Source organism: Lepus europaeus, chromosome 11, assembly GCF_033115175.1.
Source record: "Lepus europaeus isolate LE1 chromosome 11, mLepTim1.pri, whole genome shotgun sequence".
Classification (NCBI taxonomy): domain Eukaryota; kingdom Metazoa; phylum Chordata; class Mammalia; order Lagomorpha; family Leporidae; genus Lepus; species Lepus europaeus.
In genome coordinates, this window is record NC_084837.1 from 37805322 (window position 1) to 37824988 (window position 19667).

General features: G+C 37.6%; 1 protein-coding gene across 2 annotated transcripts in view; it reads left to right on the forward strand.

The window, feature by feature from the left end:
- The window catches only part of SLC25A21 (solute carrier family 25 member 21), a 536203-nt gene that overhangs the window by 21389 nt on the left and 495147 nt on the right, over positions 1–19667 (forward strand). Inside the window, exon 1 of one of the 2 annotated variants that reach the window (XM_062205253.1) lies at positions 9788–9876. The exons of the other annotated variant lie outside the window; for it this stretch is intronic. The gene's annotated coding sequence lies outside the window, so the exon portion shown is untranslated. Of the gene's footprint in view, positions 1–9787; positions 9877–19667 lie in introns of those variants that run through there. 2 annotated transcript variants of the gene reach the window in all.

Genomic DNA, 19667 nt, shown 5'->3' on the forward strand with positions numbered 1-19667 from the left:
AAATTATTTCCATATCCCACCCCCGTGATAAAGAGAACATGTGACAACTACTGATTTACAGCAGCCAGGGCCCGTTAGTCCTTCTCCCAGGGTTTGGAAGCAACATCATTACTCAAGTTGGTAATTCACTGGCTTTCCTTTTCTTGTATTTTTTTCCTCAAACGCTGACACCCAAGGTTCAGTGCTCTCAGTCAAGGCTTGCCCTAGGCTTCCCACCAAGGCACGCCATGCTTTTCTGACTCTTTTCAATAGCTGCCTAATCTGACTTTTTAAAACCTTTTTTCTAGGAAAGGAGTAGCTAAATTGATAAATTTAATTAATTATACTTTGTTCTGTAGGAATAATGTATTCAAAATTTCCACCAGCTTAATCCATTTTGATAGCCTCCAAACTGCTCTTAAAATTGCACTTTAAAAATTTAAATTATAATAGGAAGAGTCAGGAAAAATACATTCTGAGCAACCTTCAAAACTGGCTCTGTCTGCACCAGTGACTCAAATGTTGGAGAAAGCACAACAGGTATATTTCATGCAACTGCAAGAATCTGATCCAAGCTGCTAATGATTAAGGAATTATCAGTCAAATGCCCGTTACCCTTTTCATCCTGGTTCCTTCTAGACAAGCATTACACACACATACAATACCCACATACACAAATGCACATGTTAAAAGACATTCTACATAGGTTTCAAGGAACCGTGTTATTATTTACATGCTGAGTGATTGTCATGACACTGTCTACTTTTCAGGAGTATTTTGTAAATGAGCTCTCCCAGTGTTCATAAATTCATTCAGAAAACATTTCTAGAAGGTTCTATATATTCCAGGCCCCAGGGTAACTGTTATGAATGGCCGTTCTGATTTCACCCGTGAGTAAAGTGCAGTGTAGTAAGGGTGGTAACAGCTGAGCCTGTTGCCAGAGGGTGGGTGTTTAATACACCAAACTTCACTAAAATTTGATATTTTGCTTTCGTAAGCTGGTTTGCAGCATTGCATGAAAATACTGCCAAAGTTTGTCCCTTTTTTGTCCAAACTTTTTTTTTTTAAGTTGAAAAGGCATCTCACTGTGTAAAACTTTCCATTATAAGGCCACCTGTACACTTAAAACAGTCAAACTGTTTTTTCAGCTGCCTGAAGCTCTGTTTCTGAACTGACTAATACTGACAGATAAAGATGGCTTTCCCCTGAGCAGGGTTGTTTTGTTTGTGGTTATTCTGTCACTACCCAGGGACAGCTCCCCCATCCATAGGGAATGCAGAGATGCAGTTTACAGACAGAATCATATGCTGACCAGCAACTAAGAAAATAATACTCAAATAAGGATTTCATTGTTCCTTCCTGTGTCCATGACAACGGTGAGGTATGCAGCCAGACTGTGAAACTGCCTGGGAGCATTTTATTTTATTTTATTTTTTGCTTCAGATACTACTAGTTTGAGGAAATTAACAATTTATTCCAATACTCAGACTAAGGAGAAAAGTGCACATTTCCAATATCTGGCCAGTTTTCATGGATTTATATCCCTGAAAGTGATTCTTCTGTCACTTCTCTTCACAAGCACTGTGGCTGCTCCTGAAACAATTTGCTTAGTGGCATAGTTTTCCTCCATGTTGAGAGGCACTGTTGAAGTTCCCACTCTGGAGCTGGACAGAGACATTTGCATTCTGTCTTAGCCAATTAACACTGGTGGGACTTTGGACAACTTTCTTAATCTTTCTACTCCTCATCTTCCTGTTCATAAAATGGGAATGCTGACCGAATCTTTCCCCAGAAGGTTATTGTGAGTTACGTGAGATAGCACAACATGAAAGCAATTAGCCCATTGCTTGGCATCAGTAAGCACATCATCAATTGGTGGTTTCTTGCTGTTTTTTTTAAAAATCATATTATTTTAGAATTGTTTTAAATTTATAAAAGTTGTGAAGTAGTACTAAGAGTTACCCTGTATCCCACACCCTGCTGCCCCATAATTAACATCTTATATTGTATGATACATTTGGCAATCTATAAACCACAGTTTTGCCATTATTAACATCTCATATAGTATGTTTGTTATGTTAATGAACCACTCCCAACTTCCCACTTTTTAACATCCAGACTCCCTCTATCCCCCACCCTCATCCCTCCTAGCTTCTAGTGATCAACATTCTGTATTCAGATTGAGGTGTTTTTTTTTTTTTTTTTTTTAACTCCCACATCTGAAGGAGAACATGTGGTCTGTGTCTTTCCGTTTCTGGCTTATTTCCCTTTACTTAACATTGCTGTCCTCCAGTTCCATCCGTTGTGCTGCAGATGACAGGATTTCATTCTTTTTTATGGCTGAATAGTATTCCATTGTGTATATATACCCCATTTTCTTCAACCATTTATCTGATGATAGGTAGCTTGGTTGATTCCATAGCTTGGCTATTGTGAAGTGTTGCAATAAATATAGTGGAGCAGGTATCTCTTTGTTACATTGATTTCATGTAATGGGATTTCTGGATCATATGATAAGTCTATTTCTAATTTTTAAAGAAATCCCCATACCATTTTCCATAGTAGCTGTACAATTTACATTCCCACCAACAGTGTGTAAAGGCTTCGTGTTACTGATGTCCTCCACGGTGTTTGTTACTCTCTGACTTTTTGTCATAGCCATTCTAACAGGGGTGAGGTGATATCTCACTGTAGTTTTGGTTTGCATTTCCCTGATGGCTAGTGGTATTGTGCATTTCTTCATATATGTATTAGCCATGTTGCTGTTATTATCTGCAACACTGTGAGCTCCCTGACCAGTGGTTCTCAGCCTTGACCACACTTTAGAATCTCTTGTACAACTTTAAAAGATCCTGATGCCAGGGCCACACCCAAGACGGAGAAAATCAGAATTTCTGTAGATTGAAACCAGGGCTCAGCATTTTTAAACTGGCTTAGTCAAGTTTGAGAGATGCTGTCCTTCAAGGCAAGGCCTGTCTTAGACAAAATGCAAGAAAAACTAATGTGGGTATTTTGAAAAATAAAGTCAACTTGATCTAGAGAAATATAAAAAGTAACTTAAAATATCTTGTATATTTTGTTGCATATACTTTAAGTAATACAATGGGGAAAACCAAATAAAGTGATTTTTTTCAAGGGTAAACTTACTAGCAGCATCATGGTAAAGTGAATTTAGAAGAGAAGAAATGGAAAATAATAAAATAAATGAGAACTAAAGTTTTGAATGTGTGAGACAAATGTACACAAGCAAAAACTATACCAAAACTATGTTATATTTTAGTTTTATTTTTTGAAAAAATGGAATTAATTGAAAGAATTAATCATAAAGACAATTCTTTGCAATTTTAATGCAAAATCCAGTATGATTTCAAATTCTTCTCATTTTTAGTCATATCTGTGTTTGTTTAAATTTTGGGAAAAACAGGCAACACATGGAAATGTTCTTTTTAATATTGCTTATGCTGAATCAGCATCTTTAGCTAGCTATTATAGTATTAAACCTTTTGGAGTGGAGATGCTAAAATCCAGGATAAACTCAATTGTATTAATTATATAAGAAAGCTTCAGTTTCTTCCTGGTAATCTAAAAGACATTAATTATTAAGTTCCTAAGATCATATAAAGTTGAAAAAAATGATACTGCCATATTTAACTTTTCCGAAGGGTATTTGCAGCTGCCAGTGCCTTAACTATTTTTCAAGAGAATTTTTCTCTATATCAACACACCACATTATTTTGTTAAGTATTCTATTTCAATTTTAAGCTTCTCTAAAATATTTTTTAAAAAATAAATACTAAACCTAACATTCAGTATCTGTTTCTCTGCATATACAATTTTAACCTAGATAGGTTGTTGCTATCCATCATAATCATTATACTTGTCAACTCCCGCTAGTTTTACCGTTAGTTTTGTATACAGACACTACTGAATTCCCCCAATATCTCAGGGTAAAGGTCAAGAATACCCATCATTATTTGTTGGGAAAACTAAAGCAGCTTATTAGTAATCAGTTCAACACAAATAAGGTGAAAATTCTTGGTTTTTGGTCAGATGTTCCTTCCATTGCCTCATGCATGCATTTACCAAGCATGCAAGCTTCATCGTAGGTGATGGATATCCAAGATGAGTGCACCCACAGAGTTCCACACGCAGTGCTGTGAACACATTTCACAGTTCTTGGTCTGTACTGACCGAGGCAGGATACATTGTCAAAGCTTGCAAATCCATACCATAAGCGGGAGTAAATTGAGGTGGTTCAGAAAGCCATAAATCCACCTTCTACAGTTATATTTTGAGGTAGCCAATTAGATGAAGATGAACATGGACACTAACGTCCCTTGCAGCTGGATTCTTTGGTGATTTCTTCAAATTTAGGGAATGCTGTTGTGTTCTCTTAAAAATGTGCTATTCAGTGATGTTTTCATATCTTTTTTCTCCAACTTTTTAACTGTTAAAGTTCATTTTAGTTCTGGCAGACACTTTTAATGATTAAGCATTTTGCTTCATTTTTAATGCTAATTAGTCCTCAGTGTTCTGCTGGTTTCTGACGTGGTCCTGTTGCTGAATTTAAATGCTCATATTTACTAGACACAAATTAGGTATACAGTGTAAGTTGAATTAATCTCCTTTAAAAATGCATCCACTGTTTGCCATTTGTAGGGTCTTACAATGACTTTATTGCCTTAACTGTCTCTTGTAATTAGTTTTTATTCTTTTTACTTTCATAATTATAGTTTTATAGTTGTACTAAAGGAAGGAAACTTCAGAAATATTGCTTTTTCAGCTATTATATGAAAAAATTTACTTCAAAATTTTCTTTGACTATTTTAAAATTGGAAATATATGGAGAGATAAATGAAAAGCGTTTTTTTAGTGAGGAAAAATTTAGGGCATAATGTTGAAAAGAAAATTATTGTTAAGCAGCAGACAAATGAAATATCTCTTTTAGTCTTGTATGAAACTATTTTAACTTAATGTCAATAAAGCTTAAATTAGTTCAGACTTTTCTTATTAGAATAAATGTTTCCTTTTAAAATGCATGATAATCATAATCAAGACAAAATTTGTCCTGTTATTTATTTTCAAAATGATTGTACATGTTTAGCAGACTTTTGATTTAAATCCCCAGTGATATATTGGAGACAGATGTTTAGATGACCTCATGTTTAAAGTAATGTTATATTTGGACACAAGATTAAATTTTCCCTAAAATCTTTCCTTATAAGCTAAACTGTGTGATAGTATACAAAAGCTAATCAATGATTTGCAGTAGATTAATGCAATTCTTATATTTTAAATAAAATTTTCTATCTTTTATGGAATTCCACAAAGAATTTCATACAAAAGAGCTGATTATGAAACAGCTGTTTACAAATGAAAATATTGTTTTTGGCTGGCCAGCTAAATGGGAAACAGATTTGAAAAGTTCCATGAATTTGAATGTAAATTTACCATATCATTTATACTGAACCAAAGAACATTGGTAAAAGACTGCAACATCGTTTACCAAAAAATTTAGTTGAAGACTGTTTTGTAGGGTAAAACATAAACATTTAAAATAGTTTTCCTATTTTAAAACTATTTTTGCCTTATGAAAATCCATGTACCTTTAACATATAGTTAGTATCTTTGGAAGATTTTTTTGAAAGTTCACAAACAGCATTTAATATTTCAATAAAGAGAAATTAACAGATGGAGCTGTTAAAAATGTGTAGGCAGTTGCATAGAGTAAAAGAGATAAGAGCTAACAGACATTGTCCAAAGACAATAGATAATGTGTATGAACAAGTATGTTTAAGGCATAGCTATATTAGTATTTGCATATTGCCACTTTCTTTAGAACCTAGATTACTATAACTGAAAATCACATTTCTATGGAAATTTTAGTTTTAAAAAGCAGTCTACAATGAAAACCACCACATTTCCTCTCAAATTTTAGACAGTTATTAAAAGTTACTCATTTTGGAATCAGTTTATGTAAAAATAAATGATTTAAAGGCTTTGTTATAAATTTTTAATATGACTGTTGAATGCTAAAGTACATAAATTAATTGAGATAGTTCATATTTAAAACTTCTAGAACTATTATTTGGTCTTATTTACCTCTTTTATTGGTTTTCTGCTTGTTTTACTTTTCTGAAAATGGGATCATTTGTCTTCAAAAACTTTTAAAAACTAAATGGTGGGGGAAATAAATGCTTTCTTGGGGGTGGGGTATCTGTTGTCACCATTTAAAAGCCCAAGTGGTTGGTTAAGAGAGAGTTTGCCGAGAGAAGCTGGTAGAATACATATAAAATATTTTTAAGAGAGAAGTTTTGGAGCAAAATGAAGAAAAAAAAAAAAAAACCAGGAATGCAAGCAACATAAGTAAAAGCACTTTAAAACAGGATACTAATGTAGTATTGACATTGATGAATGTGTCTTTGAGGGATGATACACCTTTTACGTATTTTAATTTTTTCTACATCTTTTATTGGGTGTCAGTAGTTATTAAATACCTATAAAATTAATTTACTAACATACAGACATGTAAAATGGTAGCAGACTATAAATTTTAAGGAATAGTTGATGCCTTGTGGAACTTAGTATCTTTTACTTTTTAAAGATTTATTGGGGCTGGCGCTGTGGTGTGGTGGGTAAAGCAGCCGCCTGCAGTGCAGGCATCCTGTTTGGGTGCTGCTTTGAGTCCCGGCTGCTCCACTTTTGATCCAACTCCTTGCTATGGCCTGGGAAAGCAGTAAAGATGGCCCAAGTACTTGGGCCCCTGCACCCACGTGGGAGACCCTGAAGAAGATCCTGGCTCCTGGCTTTGGATTGACCCAGCTCCAGCCATTGCAGCCATTTGGGGAGTGAACCAGAGAATGGAAGACTTTCTCTCTCTACCTGTGCCTCTCTTTCTGCCTGTGCCTCTCTGTAACTCTGCCTTTCAAATAAATAAATAAATAAATAAATAAATCTTTTTTCTTAAAAGGAGATTTTATTTATTTAAAAGGCAGAGCAACAGAGAGAGAAAGGGAGAGAGAGAGAGAAAGAGACAGATATCTTTTGTCTGTTGGTTTACTCCCCCTGTGACTGCTATAGCTGGGGCTAGGCCAGGTAAAAGCCAGGAGCCAGGAGCCAGGAACTCCACTATGGTCTCCCACAGGGGTATTTGGAGCCCAAGCATCTGGCTATCTTTGGCCAGGCGCATTAGCAGGGAGCTAGATCAGAAGTTGAGCACCTGGGCCTCGAACTGACATCTGATATGCGATGCTGGTATTGTAAGTGGTGGGCTAACCAGCTAGGCCACAATGGCAGCCCCTTAGTATCTTTTACTTTTGAGAATAGCAGAGACAATAACCACTTCCTAGATTAGGCACATTGTATAGGAGTGATGGCTTATACCACAGCATCTACTTTATTTTTGGCTTTATTCATGACACTATAATGTAGTAATGTATAAAAATCAGGCAGCTTGCACAAATGATGCATTTGAGAGCTACTAAGGGATATTTTCGTATTTACTTTATACTTATTTCATCCTAAAACATTTACATATCTCTAATAAACAATGAAAAAGTTATTTAAGAAAATCAGCTGATGTCTATGATTCCAAAAATTTTTGCATATTTTTGCATATTGGTCAGAAGTAGGCATTTGTCATAAAAACTGGCATTGTTTGGGATGCCTGCTCACATCCCATATCGAAGTGCCTAGGTTTCAGTTCTGGCTTTGCTCCCCATTCCAGCTTCCTGATAATGCAGACCCTGAGAGGCAGCAGGTAATGGCCAAAGTAGTGGAGTTCCTGCCATCCACGTGACCAGGCTCTTGTAGGCATTTGGAGAGTGAATCGGTGGAAGGGAGATCTCCCTCTCTCTGTCTCTCCCTTTCAAATAATTCAATTATTTTTAAAGAAGAAACAAAATGAGGTTTTGAAAAGAAGCCACTATTATAGACATACAGAATAGTTTCACTCTCCTAAAAATCCCCATCTCTCCCTCCCTATAGGCTCTGACAAGTGCTAATTTTTTTTACTACCTTTGTAGTTTTTCCTTTTTTAGATATCATATATCTGGAATCATACAGTATGTAGCTATTTCAGACTGGCTTCTTTCATTGTGTAATTGGTGCCATGTGTCTTTTCATGACTCAATAGCTTTCTTTTCGTGATAGGGAATATACCATACTTTGATTGTGTGTTCACCTATTGAAGAACATACTGATTGCTTCTAAGTTTGGCAGTTATGGAGGTGCACATTTTTGTGTCAATGTTTTCAACTCAGTGGGGTAAATACCTAAGAGTGTGATTACTAGATCACTGAAAATTTAAAAAAGAATTTAGTTGTAACAATGTCTCTCATATTTAGGAATAGTCACAATTTTAGTTAGTAGTAAGAAAGGAAAAAAAGTTCCCTGCATTCATACCACTGAATTCTGAATAAATAAATGTTTACTTTCTGTTCCTTTCTCTGAATAATTTTTATAGGCATGAAATATTATTCAAATTCATGCTTTTCCACAGTTCATTTTTTGATGAAATCCCAAGGTGAGACAAATTCATAATTTGGTGAGATAATTAAAATTAATGTGAAGAATGGGTTATTTGAATGACAGGGAAGAACGTAGTGCATAATTAGACAGCTACTGAATGTGGTCATGAGATCAGAGTATCTCCCTTGGTTGTTGAAGGTCGGTTTTGACCTAGCTATAATAGAATTTATTTCTCTGTTAGACATATTTCAGAACCTTTGTTTGGGTATACACCCTTGAACAACCAAGGAATTTATAAACAAAGCCAGATAACATTAATACAGATATTCAGGGTAGTTACTGAACTATCACTGCATAGATGCTAAGGTAATAAACATTATTAGAATGGTACATAACGTATTAAAAAGTTAAATGGGATAGGACTATTTTAAGATTCAACATAACCAGGTTTTATGGAACATGTTAACAATTTCATTTTATGAATACGGAAACCGAAGAAGTTGAGTAACTCTTGCTTATGCTGTAAGTGGCAGCACTGGAATTCAAGGTCAGCCCTTCTGGCTTCAGAGCCCTCACATGAATCATACAACTCTGCCCACCCAGCACAATTATTAAATTACATATGGGGGAAAGGACAGGGTTAATTATGTGTTTTTTTTTTTTTATCAATGATGAGGGTGCCATAGAATTCAAAATTAGATAAACTTGCAAGTGAGTTTGAAGTTATCCAATAAAAATTATGTTGAGCAAATTTGTCAAGAAATAAGCATTGTAGAAAATATATAGAACATTAGGCTTCATTATGAAACTCTAAGGGAAATCATCTGATAATTCCTGGCCTATAGATTTTTATTCTGGAATATTCCATTTTAAAGTCTAGATTATGAAATCTAACCTAAAGAGTAAGTGTACTCCAGTGGAAAAAGTCCTGAACGTTAGAAAATCTGATTTCTAGTAGTAGTTCTGCCACTGAGGACCCCAATATAATTATTTTCTGTAAGGGCCTTCTTAGTTCTAGAAATATTTGAAAAATGTTTAATGTATTTTTCACATTAAATTTAGTATAAAAGGACCCACTGCAGGGAATAAATCTTCCTAATTTCTTTAGTGCCATCCATAAACTATCAACCTTCAGATCTCTCAAATACAAAAACAGTGATTATTCTAATTATTATTCTATTTTACAAAACCTTCACTGAAACTATCACTAATGGGGCAGACATGTGGTCTAATGGTTAAGATGCTCATGTCCCACATTGGAATGTCTGGGCTTGAGTCCCAGCTCCTACTCCTGATTTCAGCTTCCTGCTAATGTGGACCCTGAGCAGATGCTGGCTCAAGAAGTTAGAGCCCTGCCATCCACATGGATGACCTGGAATGAGTTTCTGTCTTTGTCTTGACCCAGTTCCAGCCATTGTAGAAATTTGGGTGAGTGAACCAGTAGATGGGAATTGCAGTCTCTCTGCCTCTTAAATAATAATCATGTTAATTTTTTAAAACCTGCACAAAACTTCCTGGCTGAGCTCTTTTATTTCAAATTTTTTTAAACTCCTGTTATTTTGATTCCTTATAGCTTTTTGACTGGATGGCCTATCTGTTTAGTTTCCTAATTTGTGTTTTACAGGCCTTCGTTAAACAAACACTGAGTGTTTTGAGTGTCTACCAGTTGCCAGGTACTGAGGTTGGCTTGAGGAGACAACATGGAATAACATGGGGCCAGGGCCTAGAATGGTAGTATGGGACCCAAAAGAGGGGGCCAAAAATGATTTTATTGAGGAAATAAGACTTTTGTTGGGTATTGAAGAGTGAGCAGGCATTCTCTGAGTGAAAAGATATTTTATATGGAGGAAGGAACCCTTGGAGTGCTGTGGAAGCCTGAAGCTTATAATCAGCTCATGGGAGGATGGAGTTTTGTGTGATTGAAGCCCAGGATCTGGTGGAGGGGGAGGGGATAGGAAGTGGTGAGTTATAGAAGTGACTTGGGGCAGGTGCTGGTGATTCGCTTATGTTAGAGGTGGTTTTGCATTTCTCCTGTGGGCAGGAGCTGTGAAAGGTGTTTGTCGCTGGCAACCTGGGTAGATTCTACTCATATTTAGGGAAGTAAAGTAGCAGTAATGCAGAAACTGAATTGCCGTAAGGGGACTGGTTAGAAGGCCGTTGTCATTTCACAGGAGGCTAGGTTAGGACAATGGTCATGGGAAAGAGAGGGATTTAAAGATAAAAGAGAGGGAAAGAGAGGATTTAAAGAAGAATCACTTGGATTCGCTGGTGGATTGGATTTGGAAAATTGAGAAAGACCCTCAAAGTTAGAGTCTAGGTGAAGTTGATGTCTGATATCATTAAGCATAATATGAACTATAGGAAGAGGGATGAGGGAAATGAACTGTGTTTTATGTATCTGAAGTTTGAATAAGTAGTTGGAGGCTTGAACACAGACGTTTTGATGGTAATCAACATGTTTATCAGCCAGTGATTCTCATTGTGTATATTGGGATTACCTAAGGGGATTTTAAATTTCGTCTCTACCTGCGATACTTAAACATTCCCCTCTTCACACACTCATTAATAATAGTAGATTAGAGCAGCCAGAAGGGCAGAAAAGAAACACATCAAGAATCTGAAAAATGTCAGGGTAGGTATGGAAGGAGGAGAAAGGGAAGGAGACATGAAAGAGTCTGAAAACGGAATCAGCAGAGAAGAGGAAAGACCAGCGGGAGAGAGTGCCTGTAAATCTGAAGTGAAACAGCATGTCCAGGAAGTCGGTGATGTCAAATGTTCTTCTAGTTCATGCACAACAGTTTGTTGCTTGAAAAACCTCCCTGTTAGGTTTCACCCCCATATGATTATGTCTATCACAAGCAGGTTAAATTTCCTTGGCCTGGTATTCAAGGTTTCCATCTTGAAATTTTTACCACCTGCTCATGTTATCCTCTTCCAACTTCCCTGTGAGCAAAGTGCTTACAACAGAACCAAGCTGCCTGGTTTTGGATGCTAGATCCTCCATTTATTAACAGTTGACCTTGTTAAATAATTCTTCACCATGGTACACTCTCTTCTATTTTTAAAAAGATTTATTTATTTGAAAGGCAGAATTATATACACACACACATCTGTCTACTGGTTTACTCCCCAGATAGCTGCTGCAACAGCCAGGGCTGGGCCAGACCTAAGCCAAGGGCTCTATCTAGGTCCTCGTAGGTAGCAACAGCCCAGAGAATTGGGCCTTCTTCTGTTGTTTTCCTACGAGAATTAGCAGTGAGCTGGATCACAAGTGGAGTGGCCGGGACTTAAACCTACACCCACATAGAATGCTGGTAATGAAGGTGTAGTTTAACCTGCTGTGCTGCAGCAGTGGCCCCTAACTTTCTTATATTTTAGGATATAAAATATAGGGTCGCTGTGATGGTTACGAGTTAATACAAAAAGCATATCGGCCACATAGTAGACATGCAGTTATTTATTCATTTTAAATATTTACATATTTTAAAGGAATAGTGACACAGAGAAAGGGAGAGACAGATCTCCATCTACTGGTTCACTCCCCAATGGCTGTGATAGCCAGTTCTGGGCCAGCCCAATACAAGAGCCAGGAACTCCATCCTGGTCCTCCCACGTGAGTGGCAGGCACTCGAGTGCTTGGATCATCTTATGCTGCTTTCCTAGGCACATTAGCAAGGAAATGGATCAGAAATAGAGGAGTCGGGACTTGAACTGGCACTCCAGTATGAAATGTCAGCATCATAGGTGGCAGTCCTAGCACTCAGTTATGTTGTAACTGAAAACATTGGTAATTCAGGATTGTTATAAGTACTCTTAGCATGTATCAAAGTACTTTACCCTCAACATAAAATCCTTAATGTATCTCTCATCCAGAGTGAGGGGGCGCTTGAAAGGGCTATTTTAGAATAAAGACACTGTGGGATGGGTGTTATGGTACTGCAGGTTAAGCTATGGCTTGGGACATGAGTATCCCATAATCAAAATGCTGGTGGTTTTAGTCCTGGCTACTCCACTTGCAGTCTAGCTTTCTGCTAATGAACCTGGCGCTAGTACTTGAGTTCCTTCCCCTATGTGGGAGACCCAGATGGAGTTCCTGAATCCTGGTTTTGGCCTGGCCCAGTCTTGGTTGTTGTGGTTGTTTGGGGAGTGAACCAGTGAATGGAAAATCAATATCTCTCTCTCTCTCTCTCTCCCTATCTATCTCTATCACACTGCCTTTAAAATCAAATTTTTTTTTTAAAGGAAGAAATTGTGACTTTACTCCATCCCCGAATCAATCACAGAAGTGAGTCAATCATATAGATAGCTCCAATCAGGAGGAATCATGTTGACTTAAGTCTAAATGGAGGTTTCAAAACAAAAAAGTTCTTATTTCTTGTTACCTTGTGGTGGAACCACTTTGGGAACCAGTGATCTAATCTGACCTCTGCATGTGACCCTTTAATCTGGTCAACAGTGCTAATTCTCCCTGGGCACAGGATCTTTACACTGATTCTCCTATTGTTCTGTTTGGTATAACCCTCACCTGAAATAGCTTAAGTCCCAAGCTAAGCAGTAGTTCTTATCCCTGACTGCACATTAGAATCATCTGCAGGGTTAGAAAAGAATGGAATGACCAGGTCATGTCCCAGACTATTTGAACCCGAATCTCCTGGGTGGCCCTCCAGCATTGTTGCTTTTTTTTTTTTTTTTTTTTTGATAGGCAGAGTGGACAGCGAGAGAGACAGAGAGAAAGATCTTCCTTTTCCGTTGGTTCACCCCCCAATGGCCGCTGCGGCTGGCGCACTGCGCTGATCCGAAGCCAGGAGCCAGGTGCTTCTCCTGGTCTCCCATGTGGGTGCAGGGCCCAAGCACTTGGGCCATCCTCCACGGCACTCCCAGGTCACAGCAGAGAGCTGGACAGGAAGAGGAGCAACCAGGACAGAACCGGCGGCCCGACCGGGACTAGAACCTGGGGTGCCAACGCCACAGGTGGAGGATTAGCCTATTGAGCCACGGCGCTGGCCAAGCATTGTTGCATTTAAAATCTCCCCCAGGTGATTCCACTAAGTAGCCAAAGTGAGACCATTGCTCTGAACTAGCAACAAGTTTTTGGAGATTTTCTATGATTAAAGTAATCTAGTAGGGGTAGTCATTCTTCCTTTAGAAATTATCATTTTAGTGTGAATAGTATTATTATTTTTATGCTGTAATCATTAATTTTAGATGTCAAAATTTGACTGGATCAGATTTGACTGAGTCAAGGGATATCCAGAAACCTAGAAAGGCATTGCTAAGATGTATCCATTAGAATATTTACAAATTGGATCCACATGTGAGTCTGAGGGACCTACATGGGAAGACCCACCCTCTTCATGGGTGGGCACCATCAGTTGACTGGGGGGGGGGTCGGTCTGGGGCCACTATATATAGATGGTGGCTTGGGTTTCTGCTCTGAGAGTTGTTGTGTGCTCGGCTCCTGTCTTAGACTTCACTGTTGGCTTTTGGGCTTCAGGACTTACACACGCATCCCTCTTGCTGGTACTTTGGCTTTTGGCCTCTGAGAATTATACTGTCTGCTTCTCTGGTTCTGAGGCCTTCGGACCTGGACTGAGCCATGCTACAGGCATCCCAGTGTCTTCAGCCTGCTGACGACTTGTCATGGGACTTCTCAGCTGCCACAATCATGTGAGCCAATACCCCCCCCCCCAATTTCCCTTTCATCTGTATATCTATATCTTATCAATTATGTCTCCAAAAAATCCCAATACATATGCTGATGTGTTGCTTATGCAAAAACAAAACAAAACAAAACAAAACCAAGAGCCATTTTTATATCATTTGTGGTTGGGGTACTTCTTTGGCCACAATGGCCAATGCAGCAGATAGAGTATGCATGTATGAGGTTCTTTACATATGGCTGCTGGCTGACAACTGCGTTGGTTCGTCCCCAATATTCAAACATAATGTCTTGTTTAGTATGCAGCAATAGCTTGGACTAGTGCCACACCAGAACGTTCACAAAGGAACCTTGGAGTATGAAATGTCACCACAGCAACATGTGTCTGACTCAGTGCTGTGCCCTAGTGTTACATTAAGCAAATTCCTCTTTTTGTTGTTTCTTTCCTGGAAACCCACAAAGATTCTGAGACTATGACTGTTGAGGGTGAGGAGGCATTTAACTTCTTTATGTTGAAAAAGATTTTAAGGGTAACAGCCATAAAAGTGCACAAATTCTAAGTGTGGAGCTTTTTGAATTACTCAATGTGTACAAACTTGTGTCCATCGCCTCAGTTAAGAAACAGAATGTTACCAGCAACCTAGAAGTTCCTTGTGTTCCTGCCTTCCATCATGACCTTCTCTCTGCTCCCCAACACTGAGGCCTACAGAGAGCCTTGGCTCCTAGGCTTGGTGGCAAGATCCCCTCTAATTTCTTCCTCAATGAGGTATATTTTGCTTGCCCATTAGGAGAACCCTTTTACAATTTGGCTAATGCCAGCAGCTCCTTTTCTATGGTTATTTTCCCCATCTGTTTAGAATTCACATCCACATTGTATTGTTGCCTCATCTAATCAAGCAAGGGAATGTCTCAAGAGTATGTGCTCCATAAACTACTTAATTTTCTGAAATACACATGCCAGGGGGTTAATGAGAAACCACCAAATCTGCTTTGGCTATAAGTCCCTCTAAGAGCCTGTGTTTCTCAAAGAGTCATGCATGGGGTACACACAGGCTGCTGTAAATAAAAAAAAAATAGTTTTCCTTTTATTTTTGCGTAGGTCAGAGTTCTTATCATATTTGTAGCCATACTAACACCCTTTATTGTTTTTCTTTGTGTTTAGGCTTTTAGTGTCACAGCATGTTTCAAGTGTTTATTTTAAACAAAGTTCAGAATAATCAGGATGGATCCAGTTTAGCTGTTAATACAACTCTGTCTTTTCAAGGATGCAGAGATCATGCGATCCCTCTAGATTCATACTGGCCATTGCTTTGTTTCAGTGGGGAGTCTAGGCTGTCTTACTGCAGAACTCAGACTTATTTTCATTCTTTGAAATTCTTATACTATGGATGCTGAGCCTTTAAAGTTTTCAAGATTTTAAAATGCTAAAGGCATTGATCTTGAGAAATGATGAAAATAGTTTTCAAATGGATTTGGAGGCTTTGATTCAGGCAAGAAATAGAGTGAATGTATTTATTCTATTTAATTTATGTTGATTTATAATTGAGGAATAGAATATGGAAAGTTTTGAAACCCTAAAACATAATTTTAGAAGACTCTGAGCCTATTTGGAGGGCTATAGGCACCCCAGGCATATTGATTGTCTTCTGGGTAGGGTGTTCTAACCACAGTTGGACTCTTCTTTTTTTTTATTCAGTGTTTCTATCTCAATGAGAGAATATGGGACCTGGGAAAATTCATAGCTATACAGGATCAATCCTTTCATTATCCTGAGAGCTTATTATGGCTGTTTCAAAAGTGCAGGATTACTGCTGGTGTGAAATGTTCTTCATAGTCTCTTGGCAGCAATCCTGCAGGGAACACTGGGTAAGTCAGGGTCACTGCTGAAGAGGAAGCGTCATGTTTTCCATTTTCTCACTCCAATCATGTTCTAATCCAGACAAATGGAACTGCGCAAGATAACTCTTGCCAACAGCAAGGTTGGGACAATAGTGTCTCTCGACTAGATGCTGACCTGCCACCATGCATGATGGTGCCAGTTGTTCTGTTTTTTCTAGATTGTAAATCCAAGAAAGTGATATTTATGAGACTATGGAGTATAGCTGTCACTGTATGAGTGTTATGAAGTCAGTGTTGGATATATTAGAAGTTCTTAAAATAAAACTCTGGTTTTCTACAAGTCTAAACCTGTACTTTCCACTGTATTTTCTGTTGGAAATCTTCTGTATCTGCCCTAGCTAGTAGTGCATGTGGCTGTTGAATACTTGAAATGTGGCAAGGGGGACTGAGGAGGTCTTAATTTTACTTAGTTTCAATTAACTTAAGTAGACATATGGCTAGTAGCTTTTGTATTAGCACCATTTAGATTATTTTGTGCTAAGCAAGAAATAATGCTTTAAATTCAGAATAATGAACCACAATGACTTGTATATTTACTTTGGAGTTGGCATTCCTTTGAATATGTGAAAATAATTCAGTATGACTAATGTTGCATTTTTCTGAGATAAAATGCTTATTAAATACCTTTTTCTAAGACAAAAATTTATTGCCTCATAATTTTGAAGGCTAGAAATCCAAAATAAGTGTTTCAGTGGTGCTAGTTCCTTCTAGAGGCATGGAGGAAGAATTTGTTCTATGTTGTTTTCCTAATTTTGGGTGTTTGCTGGCATTCTGGACTTACTTGGCTTAAATAACACATTTCTAAAACTATTGTGATTCAGCCATTTCTTAAAGACAAATGCCCATTGACATGAAAGTAAGGAGATCAAAACAGGCATTTAGGGGTGGGTGTTAGGGGCACAGTGGTTAAAACAGGGAGGGGAAGTAGGGAACTGTAGATGCCTACATCCCTTATTGGAGTGCCTGGGTTCAAGTTGGAAGAAGAGCTGAAACTTGAATTGATTCTGCACAATGGCTATGACCCCAGTCAAATTTCCTAGGTCCTTTGAGCCTCAGTTTCTTCAGTTGTGAAACCTGGATGAAAATGCCCATGTTTGCACTGTTACTTGGATAAAATTTATGACAAGTCTGGGACCTGGTTGTCACTCAGCAAATGGTAGTTACTATTATTTGTCTTGTCTAACCTAAGGCTATATAATGAATTCTGTCTCCTCTTAAAGTCTGTTACCTTAGTGGAATTCCGGGTTCTCAAAACCATGTCTTTGGAGATGGGCAAGTGATATCTTCATTGTATTACAGTTATAGAGACAGGTGTTTCAGTGGTTCCCAATAGATCCTATTTTCTTTCAAATAAGATCAGTTCTACTTTCCAATCCCAGCCATGTAGCAAAAATATAGCTCCTTAACTTCTCTTGTTAAGAACTCTATAAAAAGGGAATTGTTAACCTTCTAGAGTTTTATGAGTAAGGGAGACTAGAATGTCCTTGTAAGCTCCTTGAAGGGAGGGAGACAAATGCTTGTGTCCTGTATCAAGCAGCCTTTTTGTACATGTTAATTGAATCAGACCAACAAGTTGATGTGAACCTTTGGCTATAATTAGATATTGTAGGCTTGTACAAGTTGATTGGGTGACAATTGGCCCCTATGTTTGATACCATACATGTGATGTGTAATTTTGCCAAAAGCATGAATTATATATGTGTATATCCTTATTTGTTACAATTTTTTATAGTACCTCAAACTTGTCATAGGAAATGTACAGTTGGAGTATTAATTTGGCATCACAAACAGAAATTGAAGGGTAAATAATATGTCTACCTAAATGAAGTCCACAAATGAGTGTCCTGCCTTAATTTAGGTATATGGTGATAAGGACATTGATACTAGTCAGATTCCATTTCGCTAGTTTTAATGGAGCGCCAATGTTTTCAAACCTAGACTGATGGGTTTCTTTCAATGTGTTGATCTGATGTCAGTGAACTGCCAGTTCTGTGACAGTGGGTGCAACTGATGCTCATTCCAATCCTTGTTAAAGACCAAGCTATTCAATTACTGATTGTAGTGTACACCTAGCATATGTGCTAGGAGGAAAGCCATTGAGTAGGCCACAGTGAAGCAGTTGCATGACTTATGAGCAAAATGAAAATATACACAGTATTTTATCTTAAGTTGTACACAGGATAAAAGGAAATGTGATAAAAGACATTGGGACCATATGTATTACAAAATCTTCAAAAAGTTCACAGAAAATGTTTATAATAAGAAAACTATATATAGATTTCAAATATGTTTTGTACCAAGTAAACTTCTAATTCGATTTTCCACAAACTTTTTGAAGTACATGCACATATTATCCGTATCTTTGAAAATTATTGTGTCATTTATTGATTGGACTAAAGTTGGAAAGCATAGTTGCTCCTAGTTTATATGAATAAGGAAGGTTTCTTTTGAATTGTTAGGCTCTGTGAGTCCCTGTTGACACTTACTCAATACAATGAAATCTTGCCAGAGTATTTGGACAGTCTTAAAAGTAAGTGAAATACTGTGCATCCCAGTTGACTCTTTCTCACTGTGCTAGATCATAAACACATAATGGGTGTTTAATGGGTCCATAGACTTGGAGTGTTTTGAAATAGAAAAAAGAACAGAATTTCTAACCACTGGAATCTTCCACTGAAGACTGGCTGCTCCCAGTTCTTCCTCATTCAGATAGAACAGTGGTAATCATAACTCATAAAATAAATATTTGAGTGCTTTCTAGTTGCTATAAAGTGCTAGATGGCTCCTGCCTTCTGGAGCTAATTATTATATTTAAAATAATAGTTAACATTTGGGTAGCTGATTGTCTGCCTCTTAATCTAATCACATTTTTCCCTTTTAATAATTACTATCCTACCATCAACTAGAATGCAACAGTTATCCTAACTTGTTCATCTACCAGATAATACAACTAAAGAAAATATAACTCGGGGCAAAGAAAAATCGGAATTCTTTTTTGTTTTCATCCTTTATCTGTTTCCTTCTGTGTTTTCTAGGATTTTGGTTCCAAGTCCTAGAAATTAGAATTTGAAGGACATAGAGATCCTCTAGTCCCCTTGCTGTTACAGTGGTCTAAGGAGATGAAATGATTTTTGAAAGCTCAAACACCTAACTGGTGATGGACTTGGGGCTTGTATCTGCCACTGGTTAGATCCTGGGTCTTAGGATAATCTATACAGCCGCAAAAATATTTGCCAAAGTATTACCCCATTCTGTATGCAGCGCTCTAATATTTAGGCATTTGTAAATGCCACTCATCATCTTATCAGAAGAGCCCTCAGACAACTAAATGGTCTAATTCCCCAACGTTGCACCTCTGGAAAGTGATGTTCTAGGTCACTTTAGTGCCATTTTTAGGACTAGATCCTTGGTGTTAGATGGATGTTGACGTAGTACAGAGCTCTTTATGTTGAGTGGTCATATATTCAGACCCCATTCATGGTTTAGCCTACATTTTCCATATAGGTTGCAACTATAACCAAAAGAGGGTTTACTGATATCTTCAGCTTTGGGAAATAATCTTTCAAATTTAATAAATGAATTATTATAACACATCCACATGCTCATTTTTAAAAAATTTTCTTGTGAGCGAGCGAGATTTCTTCTGCTTGTTTACACCTCA